General features: G+C 33.2%; 1 pseudogene; it reads left to right on the top strand.

The window, feature by feature from the left end:
- The first annotated feature begins 4517 nt into the window (after nt 1-4517).
- On the top strand, nt 4518-13338 carry LOC107939828 (regulatory-associated protein of TOR 1-like; annotated as a pseudogene).
- The last annotated feature ends 77 nt before the right edge of the window (nt 13339-13415 follow it).

The following is a 13415-nucleotide window of genomic DNA, read 5'->3' as shown; positions in this document are numbered from 1 at the left end:
GAATTTTTCAACAGTTAATCCTTTGAACAATGAAGGAAACATAATTTTAAGGACTCTAAACGATGGATGACCAAGGCGGAGGTGATGGAGCCAAATTTGGTTTTTATTGGTTTTAATAGATTCGGATATGAAAGATAATGGTGAGGAATTCAGAGCACTAACTTCTCCACTGGATTCCTCGAGATAGTATAGGCCATTTACTTCCTTAGCATGTCCAATCATCCTCCTCGTATTCTGTTCCTGAAAAAGACATCGATTGTGATAGAAAACCACACTACAGTTAGACTCTTTGGTAATTCTTTGGATGGATAGAAGATTGGTAAATAGTTTTGGAACATGAAGGACATTTTTAAGAGTAAGGGTTTTGTTTATAACAATATCACCCTGACCAGCCACTGTGATCACAGAACCATCGGCTACTGTTATCTTTCTACTACTAGGACAAGGTGTATATGAAACAAATTTTTGTGAGGAGTGGGTCATGTGGTCTGTAGCTCCTGAGTCAATGACCCAAGAACTTTTTGTGGGTATATCCGAGATTTTAGAATTTTTAGAAGAGGATATACCTGAAAAAATCAAACCACTAGTACCTATTGAAGGAGATTTTTCCAATGATCCCAGCAGATTCTTCAACTTCTCAATTTCTTCTTTACTGAACTCAATAGATGATTCTTGAGAATTCCCTTCTCTAGTGTTGCTGGTTTTGACAGTTTTAGCCATGTTTCTTTTGAACAAATTCTACAGGCTTGAGGGTTGATCGGGAATGAGAAGAAGTTGCTAGACAAAGAAAAAAATCCCAGAATTTGAGCTAAAAAAACGGCTTTGATACCATGTTAAGAACAGGCTTTTTCTATTCCGTCTTATTCATAAGAAATTACATGAATATTTATACACATAGTAAGCCTAACTTAGGAAACTCTATACTAGGAAACAGACTAACTCTAGGGATGCTGTCTAAAAAAAACAGCCTTAAAGTTAGGGATAGGAATCAGTAAAATATTTACAGAATCCTATCTGATACACTTAAATATTTCTTAATTAGTAAACTGTAATCTGACAAGTACGATGAAGAATGGCTAGCAATAACACGGAAATTGAACTGTGTCTTTCCTTTGACCTTCCAACGTGGAGACGTTGGGTGTGTGTATATATGACATTTTTGTTTTGACCATGCCACTCATCTCACTCTCTCTCTCTCTTGGGTAGGGTGGACTAATGTTTTATTTGAAAATGTGCAATTTTCTATTTTTGCAAGTACTATTACTCTACAAGAACTTGTGAGCTGACAACTACTGTTCTAATAGGTAGGAGAACAAAGCTCAACATGCAAGATTGTCGTCAATGGGTTAAGAGCAGGATGGAAGACAGAGGAGCCAAACCTTGTGAATTTTCTCAAACAGCTCTACCTCACAAACCCTTTGATTCTTACTTTTTCTGGTAAATAATATGGTGATATTTTGATGCTTTTCCTTCTTTGAGGTGCTAATAGTATCTCCATTAATGGTTCTATCTTTTGGATTTAAGAAACTTACCATATATGTTTGCATATTTATACCATAGGCATCTCAATATTACTGTCACAGTAGTTATGAAACACTATCCTTCATTTTTTATCTTCTTTTAGCTCAATTAATTGTTGGTTAGTGAATGCGTTCTTTTTTATTTAGATTTGCAACTAGAATAATCGTGACTTTTGCAATTTTCTTTTGCTCGATTCCTTTTTTAATTATTAAAATTTTCTCATCTTTTGTAGGTTCTCCCCGTAATCCTTAGATTGTATCTTTTTTGTAATTACTAGATCTTTCTTATGTTCTTGATAATGCATCGGACTCCAGGGATACTCCTTCATTGCCTCAAAAGGGTAAAGAGTTTTTTATTTACCTTGTCCCACTCAGTTTTGATGCCTTGTCCCTTTAAACTGTACTTAGCAGCTTTTTGTTAATCTTCATTGTGATGCAGTCAAACCTAGAGTATACATGAATCTAGGAATACCTTTTGCTTCTCGTGTTTAATATGGTGCTGATGCTCTCCAATATAGTTTAATGGGATAGATAATTGATCATTTGCTTTCAACCAAGGTAGAACATTGAATACGCCTAATGTTTTGAGCTTTGTGCATATCATACGTAATGCTATAACTTTGCCTCGTCCACGTTGTTTGAACTAAATCCATTAAATTTCTTAAGGTGACATCGTTTTTCCTGTTGGTTCATTAGATGATTACAGCGAAGACATTCCCAATGAAGATGAGGATCATCTACAAGATGATGCAGAACGGAATAATGAAAATCGGTCCTCATGAATGTGAATAATATTTTCTATCAACCAAGAGGTTTATTAGTGCAAAAAGATTGATGGCAATATCTTGCTATACTATGAGGCCTTGTTTGTGAGGTTGGCAACTTGGTTTAATGGCCCACACTTTTCCAACTTTCATCAGTAGATGAGAGCACCTATACAAGTTTCATCAGTAGAGGAGAGCACCTATACAAGTTTCTTTCTTTCTTTCTATATAAAATAATGTATAAACATCAAATATTATATCAATAGCTATTATCACAGCATTCATTATATGAGCTTGAATTTGGAATCTCAAATTTTTTGGTGCTTTTCTAATTGAATTGATGTTATTAATATGGATAAATGACAATAGCATGGAGTTTGTATCTTGCTTCTTGCAAATTTAGTAATTTGTTGTATTCCGACATCCAGGAACATCCAAGGCATGGCACCCTTAATCAGGCATGAACTTTGTTCTTTTTCAATAAGCAATTTTCAGACATGGCCATTGGTTACAATCCATTAGCACATTTATAAGATTATTAAATTGTTTAAAGAGATATTAGAAGGGTGAACTAGAAAAATTGTAAAGGAAATTTTCGCATTTTATTCTTAGTTTTATAGAACATAAAAAGAACTCTTATTTTAAGATATTGTGATTTATAAATTGAAATGTAAATTTTGATATCGAAGAAATTAAAACTAGGATTAATGGTGCAGTTATGGTGGAGGAAGGAGATGTTAAAGCCTTTTAGAAGGCTGTGGAAGAAGATGATGAATCTAAAAGTCTATTATATTGTTTTTGGGTCTAATCAATTGGCTTAGGATGCTTTTAATGGAAATATATTAGAGTTTTGTATTTGAGGTGGTATCAGTTTATGGAATAAGCCAGGGATTAGGCGGGGCTCTTGCTAGAGTTGACACTGAAGTATTACATGAACAATGTTCAGAAGGTACAGCCTTCTGAGTCACAGGTTTACTCTGTGATTATTAATATTCCTTATTGTGAATTTTATTTGGGGGCTTTTCATTGATATTGTGTTCATTAGAGGTTATAGAAGACACGCCACTATTTCATTCTATCTAAAATTTTTTACGTTTTCTAACTCCTCCTTTACTTATATTTTATAGTTTCTCTCAATCCATAAATGCAATCTCATTGATATGCTCGTTTCGTCCATGGTAGTATAAGTTGCCATACTTCCATTATTTTTTTGAGTAAATCAGGCTGGTATATTAAATAAAATAAAATTAATAGAATTAAAATACTCAAAATTTCAGATCCAATATAGACTTACAGAGCTTAATTATGCCTGCATATATGTGTTATTATTAAAATGTAAAAATAAATAAAATCATCAGGACTTAAGCAAAATAAAAGCCTGAAAAATAGGCCTAATTTTATCTGGGTTTAAGTACATCATGATAGTAATATTTAGAAAAAGATTGTATTTTTAATCCATAAAAACTGAATATAATGTCAAATTTTGTTATGCCCTTTTCAAGATAGAAGAATAGCAAAGGGGTTTCCTTAACAACTTTTTTAACAAATTTATTAATAAATAATAATAATAATTGTGTGCTCACTCTACTTTAAATTTTCATTTTATTGTTTTTATTTATGCAAAAAGAATTAATCTGTTAACTATTTTTATTTTGATAGTTAAGAGTCATAGCTTTTTGCAAGAAAAATTATTGAATTAGCTCTAATTTTATTAATTAATAAATATATTATTTATTTATTTTTACAAATTTTATATTACATAAAAAAGTAGATTTCAAAGCTGAAATGTTAAGTTTAACTTAAGAAAAATATCATGTATTTATCAAGTTTGATCCAATTTAACATGTAGATAACTCTAATCATCAATCAAATAATATAATTCAATTTAAAATTTCTAAACAGTAAATTTAAATCATTTTATTTTTAAATAGATAGTTATATACATTTATCTTTATAGTTTAAAATTTTAGGTTATATTCTCATTTATATTTTAAAATATATATTTTATTAAATTTCCTAATAATAAAATTATTTATGAATTGCAAAATAAAATTGACAGTTTTTAGTTTGAAATGTTCAAGAATCGTACATAATCCTATTGAAGGAATAGAAAAATTCTACTTAATCCTAATTAGTATTAAAATATATTAAAAATTTTAATATTAAATAAATCCTTTAATTCTATAAATATTAAAAATGTAAAACATTAGTGATTTAAAGAAAGATTTATTTACCATAAATGTTACCGTTGTCATCAGTCCAATTTTATATCTCTCTTCATTCCATGGCTCCCTAGCCGATTCTTTTCCCCCTTCGTCTTTCTCTTTCTCTCCGTCTCTTTTCAATTTTTTCTTTTTCTTTTTTAGATTTGGTTAAAGGCAAGCCAGAAAAACACTGCCACCCGCTTCTCTGCCGTTTCACCGCATACCAACGCCAACTGAAGATGGTGACTGAGAACCAGTACCCTTTAGAAAAATATTTTTGAAATCTCGCTATTAACCATTTTCACAACTTTCTTTCCCTCCCCACTTCCAGGTTTGCCCCTTTTGTTCCTTAATAATAATTATTGTTTTTGTAGTAGTTTGCGTTAGTTTGTTTTTTGATATGTTCTGTTGTATGGGTATTTTTCGTCTTTCTCTTTGGGGTATTTTTTTTATTCGGTTCATGAGAAATTTCTTGGGGGGTAAAGGTTTTTTGGAGCTCTAAAATTGAATAACCATGCACTATGATACTTATTTCCTTCAAAGCATGAACTGCAGATTTTTATTTTGCTTAATTGATCTGTAAAATATATGAACTCCTCTTCTTCATCGTAGAGTCATTTCAGTTATGAATCTTTAGTTCACCTTTGTCTTTAGGTTTTAGGGTTTATTGGTTTGAGTGTAACCCGCTTCCTCTAATGTTACTGTGGGATAGTTTGCTTATGTTGTGAATGCTGTGATTACAAGAGTGTCTTTTTGCATATGATTTCCATGACTGCAGTGATTATATTTTGGAAATGTTATTGTTATATTCTGGTGTTAATCGAAGTGTTTTCTTCCATACAGGTTGCTAGATTATTCAATGAAGCTGCTCAGATGTCTCCTGAGGATGCTGATGTACACATTGTCCTTGGTGTTCTGTATAATTTGTCGAGAGAATATGGCCATTGCATCTTTCAAAACTGCTTTGAAACTTAAACCTAATGATTATTCTCTTTGGAACAAGCTTGGTGCAACACAAGCCAGTGTGCAGAGTGCTGATGCAATTATCAACAGGTAGCCTCTTCATGATTCCCCCTTGAATAGTGGTGGCCTATCTGTATACCACCTGATATGTTAAATTTCATAATTACTTTTTTTATAATTAAAAATTTATTTTCCCTATCCTAAAATTTTGGGGTTCTCTTTACTAAGGATCAATTTGTATCGTGTGTTTCTCACTATTTTGCATGTTAGGCCAGAATAAAAAAAAAGAATTATGAAGGTGTTGACAATGTCGGCAAGGGTGCTGTAACTACCTGAACCATTTGAGGTGCAAGATGTAAAAAAAGCACTTTTTTACAAAAAAGTGCCCCTAGGACTTGGCTTGTGCTTAATCAATTGAAAGGATGGCATAAAGAAATGCAAAACATGTGATAACCCAACATGTCAATCTTCTTTGTGCCAAACTCATATGGGTTGCATCATCTTTTCCTCTATTTCTCTTCTTTCTTATTTTTCAATGGTAAAGTGATGCATTGGTGTGTTATACAGCTCTCTTATAGGGTTGAATTATTTACTTGCTCCATCTTTGTAACCTTAAGCTGCTAAATAGATTCTCCAAATAACATGTTGCACCTAGTTGGACCTTAGAAAACAAACTAGCTCTTCTATTAAGCTTCATGTAATTAGTTATTTGATTTGTTGGAGCTATTGGTTAATTTAGATGATTTGATTATGCACTTCCTCAATTTACATATACCCTTGATCATCTCTTTCAAAATGCCTTTTTTTAATGCATTCAGATCTTGCATATGCAGTTTGATTTGTTTAGCCTCTGTTACTGAGATTGTCCATTTAAAATTATTTGATGATAAACTTCCCTTTGCCTGTGGTGGCCATATTTTCAGCACTATTGAATTTAGTCTTTTGGCCTATGTCTGGATCTTTAGGCACTAGATTTGAAGCCAAACTATGTGTATGCTTGGGCAAACATGGGTATCAGTTACGCCAACCAGGTTTGTTATATCCTGCACTGTTCTCTCATTGTCTTCATTTCCTTTTGCATATTTCTGAGATGGTCAATCCTTCTAAATGAAAATTTATGGGTATGTGATCAGGAATGAAAAAGAATTCGTTCAAAATAACACTAGTCTTGATGGAAAGATGAAAGCTTATTTGATTGGTCAATAATAAATTTTTATGGTCTAAAATGTAACCCATTATGGTCAACAATAAATTATCTTGTAAAAGTTGACACGAGATATATATTTCTATCAAGAAAAAGCAGGTTGGGACTGAATTGAATAAAATGAGAAGTACACTAATTCTGAAATTGTACTGGGCGTGTGGCGTAATGACCAGCTTATTCCCATATTCTCTCCTATTTTTCCTTTATTTCTAACGTTCCTCTCTCCTTTATTAGCTACTCTTTTGATTAGTTTTATGTACGTCCAGTAGGCCCGTTCCCTCCCCTAAAAATTACGAAACCAATTACTCTACCCCTCTAAATATTTATTTTACCGATGAAAATAAAATAAAAATATTATAATATTGTTATGTTATAAAATAAAAACCCAAAGTTTCTCTCCGTTAAATCAAGATAGCATAACATTATGGAATTAGTACAGTCAATTAAGTTTGAAATCCTTGAATTTGACGTGGTCACCTAGCAACGGAAGACATGAAGACATTGTGCTCCTCCAGATCAAAGCATTAGAGTCTGGAAGAGTTCACTACTTTGTACATTAAGTAATCTGCTGTTGTTTTTACCATCCCAGTATGTCATTTGCCTTGTGATGAACTACTGACTAAGGAATATATTTTGAATGGTTGGTTGTTTATGTATTTGCACAGTAGAGCCTTCACTGTAGAAACTCAATTCTTTTAATCCTTTTTAATTTCATCTGCAGTAAAGTAACAATTCCCATACCTTCTCCTGTAGCTTAGTGTTTTGAACATGCCATGGTGAAATGTTTTCTATTTTTACCTTTTAGGTTTTGACATGAATTTTGAATCTAAAAGCAAAATAAGGAGACAATATTGTGGAAGATTGTTATGTCTGCTTAAAGAGATTTATAAAGCCTAAACATGCAGAATACAAATAATTTGAAATAGTGTTATACTATACCAAATTTGTTCGCATTCTACTTCCTAAAGTGTGCATTAAAAAGGCTGTTTTTATCTTTCAGCAGCCTCTTTGCTCGGGTTTCTTTGCAATACATTAAGTAATATTTTCTTTCTTGGAACTGAATTTGATTCTTAGATAATAGTATGTTTCTTCTTAATGAATATTAGAAACCATCCCCTAACTATTTTTCCTTTAATTTGTCTTGATATGGTGTGCTTGACCATATTCACTTGACTGACAACTTCATATGCAGATGAAGACAGGATGTGTGGCCCTAGTTTTATGTCTAAATATCAGTGTTGATCCACCCGATGTAATAAAAATATCTCCTTGCGCAAGAATGGAGTGCTGGACTGGTATGTTTTTTGAGTCAATTCTCTCTTATTTTTGCATTTTTGCTATTTAATGGTTATTGAAGCTTTAATGCTCATGATTATTCCTCAAGAAATCTTTAATAAGTTTTGTGTTATTTTAATATATGACCGAACTAAATGCTTGCTGATTCGTTGAGCATGCATGAATTTTTAAGTTTGGATATTGTTTGCCCTTGGCTCTAAACGGTATCTGCTCCTTAGTTGTCTTTATATTTGCATTGGAATGTTGAGAATTACCATAAATCCTGTCCAAGAGTGCTAATTATGATCCTACTTCAAACTGAGCTCTTCTCTATATTTCTTTTTATCAGTTGGGAAACAAGTATCTCCTTTTATGTTAGGGTAAAAAACGGAAAATTTTGTAACTATAAGTAGTTTGGAACTTTTAACATATTGAACTTTTTCAAAGAGGAAGGTAAATTTTGGAGCTTCGGAGTACGTTCTTTTGAAGTATTGTTTTACCGTTTATGGTGTTTGAAGCAGTGGCAAACGACCAACAGAAAATTGGATACAAAATTGAAATAATTATCAAGTTCGGTGGCTAAGAAAGTGTCACTTTTTGTAGGGTTATTGCTGCACAAACATAGTATTTTGCATGCAGTCTCAGGGATGCTTATCTATTTATTGTTTCTATATACAACCCTTGTACTGGCCTTGCTTTATTGGTTGCCAAGAAGGAAAAAGTTGAAATCCTAGTGCTGCACTTGCACAAAATAAGTTTTCAATCATATTTTCTATCCAACATCCATTCTTTGGTCGCAAAATGATTAAAACATATAATTTTTTTTTTCAATCTAATGTTCTTCATTGATATTAGCATGTTCCACTTTTTCTTTCTTTCATTGTTGCAGATCCTTTTTCTATGGCACCACAAAAAGCAGTGGAAACTATTGGGAAAAACTTGAGAGATCAATATGAGAAGTGGCAGCCCAAGGTTTGAACACCATCTTATACCACGTCTCATTACAGGCTATTCCATCAAGTTTAGAATCTAATTCTTTCTATTAAACATGGCCAGGCTCGCAGTAAGGTCGAAGTTGATCCTACAGTGGATGAAGTGAAGAAACTTTGTAATACATGTTGCAGATATGCCAAGTCAGAGAGTTTTATGTCATTACAATGGACATGGTGTTCCAAAGCCAACTGCAAATGGTTAAATCTGGCTGTTTAATAAGGTGTTCACTTGTTTAACTGTTAGGAATCAATTCTTGTTGCTTTTCTTTTGCTCTATTTGGCAATTTTTCTCCTTGCTAAGCCTGAACATTTCCTGTGCTGAGTTATACACAGTATATTCCCTTGCCTATCAGCGATCTTGATTCTTGGCTAAAAACACCTTCTATATATGTTTTTGATTGCTCTGCTGCAGGAATGGTTGTTTGTCTTCCTTCTCTAGCCTTATTTGATTGCTTTGCTGCAGGAATGGTTGTTAATGCCTTCATTGAGGTACTTGCTCGCGTTCTATCCTCAATTTGTCAGTAGTATATTTTCTGGCTGGCGCTATTCAAGTAGACATCATTGTCTTCCTTCTCTAGCCTTATTTGATATTCTTTTTTTCTTTATTTGAATTTGATTGATAGCTTCTTGACTGTGGCACTTCTAACTACCCTGGATCTTCAAGAGACTGCATTCTTCTGGCTGCGTGTGAAGCACATGAGACTCTTCCTCAAAGTGCTGAATGTCCTGCCGATGTGTTTACTTCTTGTCTTACTACACCTATCAAAATGACATTGAGATGGTAAAAGTTCTCATTTGATATGCTTGATTAGGACTTAGTGCTGCATTTAATAGTCAAATAGTATTTGCCTATTTGCTAAGCTAAATATTATCTTCTTTGTGTTTGCATCTTGAATTAACCTTTACTAAGTTTTCTGTTTACTTTTCATTGTTTCTGGATTTTTAAACATGGTATTCACCTTATTGAGCACTTTTAATAAATTGCTCATCTGATTTTAATTTATTTAATTATTTTGTATAAAATGAGCTTATTAATCTTCTGATGGTTGTTATCTCTTCCAGGTTTTGTACACGTTCATTGCTTCATGAGTCTCTTGACTCTTCACTTATTGATAAAATTCCTGGCCGTCAAAATGACCGTAAAACACTTCTAGGGGAATTGAATTGGATATTTACTGCAGTGACAGAAACAATTGCTTGGAAGGTTCTCCCTCATGCTAGTTCTTTCAGTTTATTGATCAGTTGTGTGCCTTCTTTTATTTAAGCAGTTCCTGTATTCTAATCTATTTAATCAACTCTTCTTTTTGTGATGCAGACCTTTTCCGAAGGTTGTTTAGACAGGATTTACTAGTTGCTAGTTTGTTCAGAAATTTTTTCTTGCTGAGAGGATTATGCGCTCTGCAAATTGTTCTCCAATTTCTTACCCAATGTTGCCACCAACCCATCAGCACTATATGTGGTACTACAAGGGATATTGACTTACTTTACAACTTGTTTTTCAGTTGTTTATTTTAAAATTTCCTTCTGCACATTCCAGGGATGCATGGGACATGGCTGCTGAAATTTGCCTTTCTCATCTTCCATCGTTGGTTGAGGATCCTAATGCAGAGTTCCAGGTGTGTTTTACTTCCAGTTTCTTTGCTAATATTTATTTGTTATCCGGAATTTCGCTGACATGTATTGGATCCAGACAAGAATTGAGTACCAGAATGAGAGGGTGCCTATTTACTGCTCATCATGTTCCCTCATACCTGAGTGTACTTTTGTTTTGTTTCAGCCAAGTTCATTTTTCACTGAACAGCTGATAGCCTTTGAGGTATGGCTTGACCATGGATCTGAGCATAAAAAGCCACCAGAGCAATTGCCTATTGTGCTTCAGGTGCTGTACTCTTTCCTTGTCATTCTAGCAGTGTCGGCCAATGTTTGGTTGCCCTTCTTTATGGTGATTTCATATTGGTCAGATTTATGTTAAACAATATTACACTATATCGAGTCCTCAGTGACCTAAGTTATTTTTTATTGGTCAGAGTAACGGATGTCTATTGCCATAGTTTCTAACCACTTAATTTTTGGATTGAAATCCCATTTACTATGAATTTGAGCTAATTTGTTCTCATGAAGAGTAGTCTATGTTGAAGTACATCCATTATAGGTCTGCCTGCTTTTCAGGGCCACTAACAGTGATGGGCAAACAGTTCATATTTACTGTGGCTTAGTTATACAAAAAATTTAAATGTAATATCTGACCAGCTCACGATTGATGTTTCAGGTTTGGCTTAGTCAATGTCATCGATTCCATGCTCTAGTTCTTCTTGGAAGATTCCTTGATATGGGACCATGGGCTGTAGATCTGGTAGTTCTTTAGGGGTGTACTCTTTACTATTTACATTTCACTGTGTTTCATGCTGTTGTTAGGCCCCTTCTGTTGGAATATTTCCTTATTTTCTGAAGCTGTTGCAAACAACCACTCCAGAACTGCGTCAAATCCTTGTCTTCATTTGGACAAAAATTTTGGCACTCCCTCTGAACGAGCAATTAATCAGGGTATTGTGCCAAAGGTCATAGCTTAATCTCTCTCTCTCTCTCTCTCTCTCTCTCTGCCTTTTCAGCTTATTCTTTTTATCTTCAACTTTTGAATGAATTAATTAGATAGGTGAACTACTCGGCTGCTTCTTCATTAAATGAGTGTATTAAATAGTATTATGTTACCGTTGCAAAAGATTTCAAGAATCTTTATTTTTTGGGCAGTGACTGCCCCGCTGCCCGTTTTCGACCTTTTCACATCCCACTTCCTTCCCAAATTTTAAATACTCAAATCATACTTCATTCCATACATTCCTTCTTTCTTTTTTGTTTTTATTATTCTCTCTTCCTCCCTTCTCGTGCCTAGCGGATTCTGTTTTGGTCTCTTTTCATTTTTTTCCTGTCATTCTTTTATAGCTTTGTGTACCCACAGACACTCTACTGTGGGAAGATAGTTTTCGTGAGAGGGAGAAACCCATAAGTTTTTCTCTGCCGGTTCTGTTTGTTGTGATGTTGAAATCGCCTGCTTCATGGGTGAATCATTTCAGGTATGAATATTTACATTAACTGTGTATTTGCCTTTTCTTGTATTTTTTTTAATTTCAGATAGATATCTAAGTTTTCTCTTCCTGTATATGCATACTGCGTTGTAAACCAAGAACGAACGTTTCAATCAGATCGAGTTTCGGGTTTGGTGCGCGTCAAACGCGCCGTCGCTTCGGCTCCCAAAGTGTAGAAATCGTCATCAATCGTGTAAGTTTTACAAAACCTTTTCTTGTTTTTGCTTAGCAGGGTAATTTTTGTAATATCCGTTGAGCAGAATACTTTTCCTCTCTGTTTTTAGTTGATATATGCTTCTTTTCTTGTTTTTGCTTAGCAGAATAAATTTGGGGTTTGTTTTTGTCAGTATAGTTCCTTTTCCAAATAACATTCCAAATATCTGTATAATATTTTTGTAATATCTGCTGAGCAGAATACTATTCTCTCTGTTTTTAGCCGACATATGCTTCTTTTTGCTAATTTGTTCAGTGGTTTTTATTAAGGTTGGTTAATGAATCATTACGGGCCTCGGGGAAGTGTTTCTGGGATTCATTCGTTAAAAATTGTTCAATTTTTTTAAAAAATGAAAATTTTATTTTTAATAAAAATATTAGTTAAAACATTACACTTTTAAACATTTCAACGCACCTCAAAATTTACATTTATTTGATATATTTTTTAATACTTTAATGAGTTATATATATTTTGAATTTTTAAAATAACTTTAATATATTTAACAAGAAAATTAAACACTGATTTAAAATTAAAACTAGATACATTAAGCAGTATCCAATGTCTCCCTAAATTCTTGATGAGAGACGCTTCTTTCTCCTGTAAATTATGTCTACTCTGTTAGTTGTTACCTTTTATTCTGATTTTTACCATTTATTATTATTTTTCTATCTTCTCGTCCTCCCTTTTAATCTGTGTTCCTTTCCATTTTTTTTCCTGACATTTCTTTTTTTACTTTGGTGTAAGCGCATGCCAAAATAACATACTTACTATTTAACAGGATATTGAAATCCCATTCTTCATCGGATTGTGATTTCAGGTATGAGTTTCACCTCTTATTTTACTGTTTGGTTTCTGATTGAAGAAAATCGACAGAAATTTGTTTCAAACTTGAAATTAATCTTTGTTTTTGTAAATGATCCACCTTTGAGTTGGCAAATTTTGTTTATCCTGCATTTTCCCGGAAGCCAAACAGGTGAGTTCAATGTTCTTTATTTCGAAAATTTTGTACTCTTCTGTATCTGTTAATTTCCCCAAAACAATTTTATTGATTTAAAGAATGTTTTAATCACAATAACTGTTACCGTTGACACCAATCTAATTTTATATATATTAATTCAATATCATAACCTGCTTTTATGTTATTTGAAAACTATGCTTTGGATTTTTCCATTTTGTCGTTAAGAATTTTCTTTCCT

This window comes from Gossypium hirsutum, chromosome A12 (assembly GCF_007990345.1).
Source record: "Gossypium hirsutum isolate 1008001.06 chromosome A12, Gossypium_hirsutum_v2.1, whole genome shotgun sequence".
Lineage (NCBI taxonomy): Eukaryota > Viridiplantae > Streptophyta > Magnoliopsida > Malvales > Malvaceae > Gossypium > Gossypium hirsutum.
The sequence above is the reverse complement of the archived record's forward strand: the minus strand, read 5'-3'. Positions and strand labels throughout refer to the sequence as shown.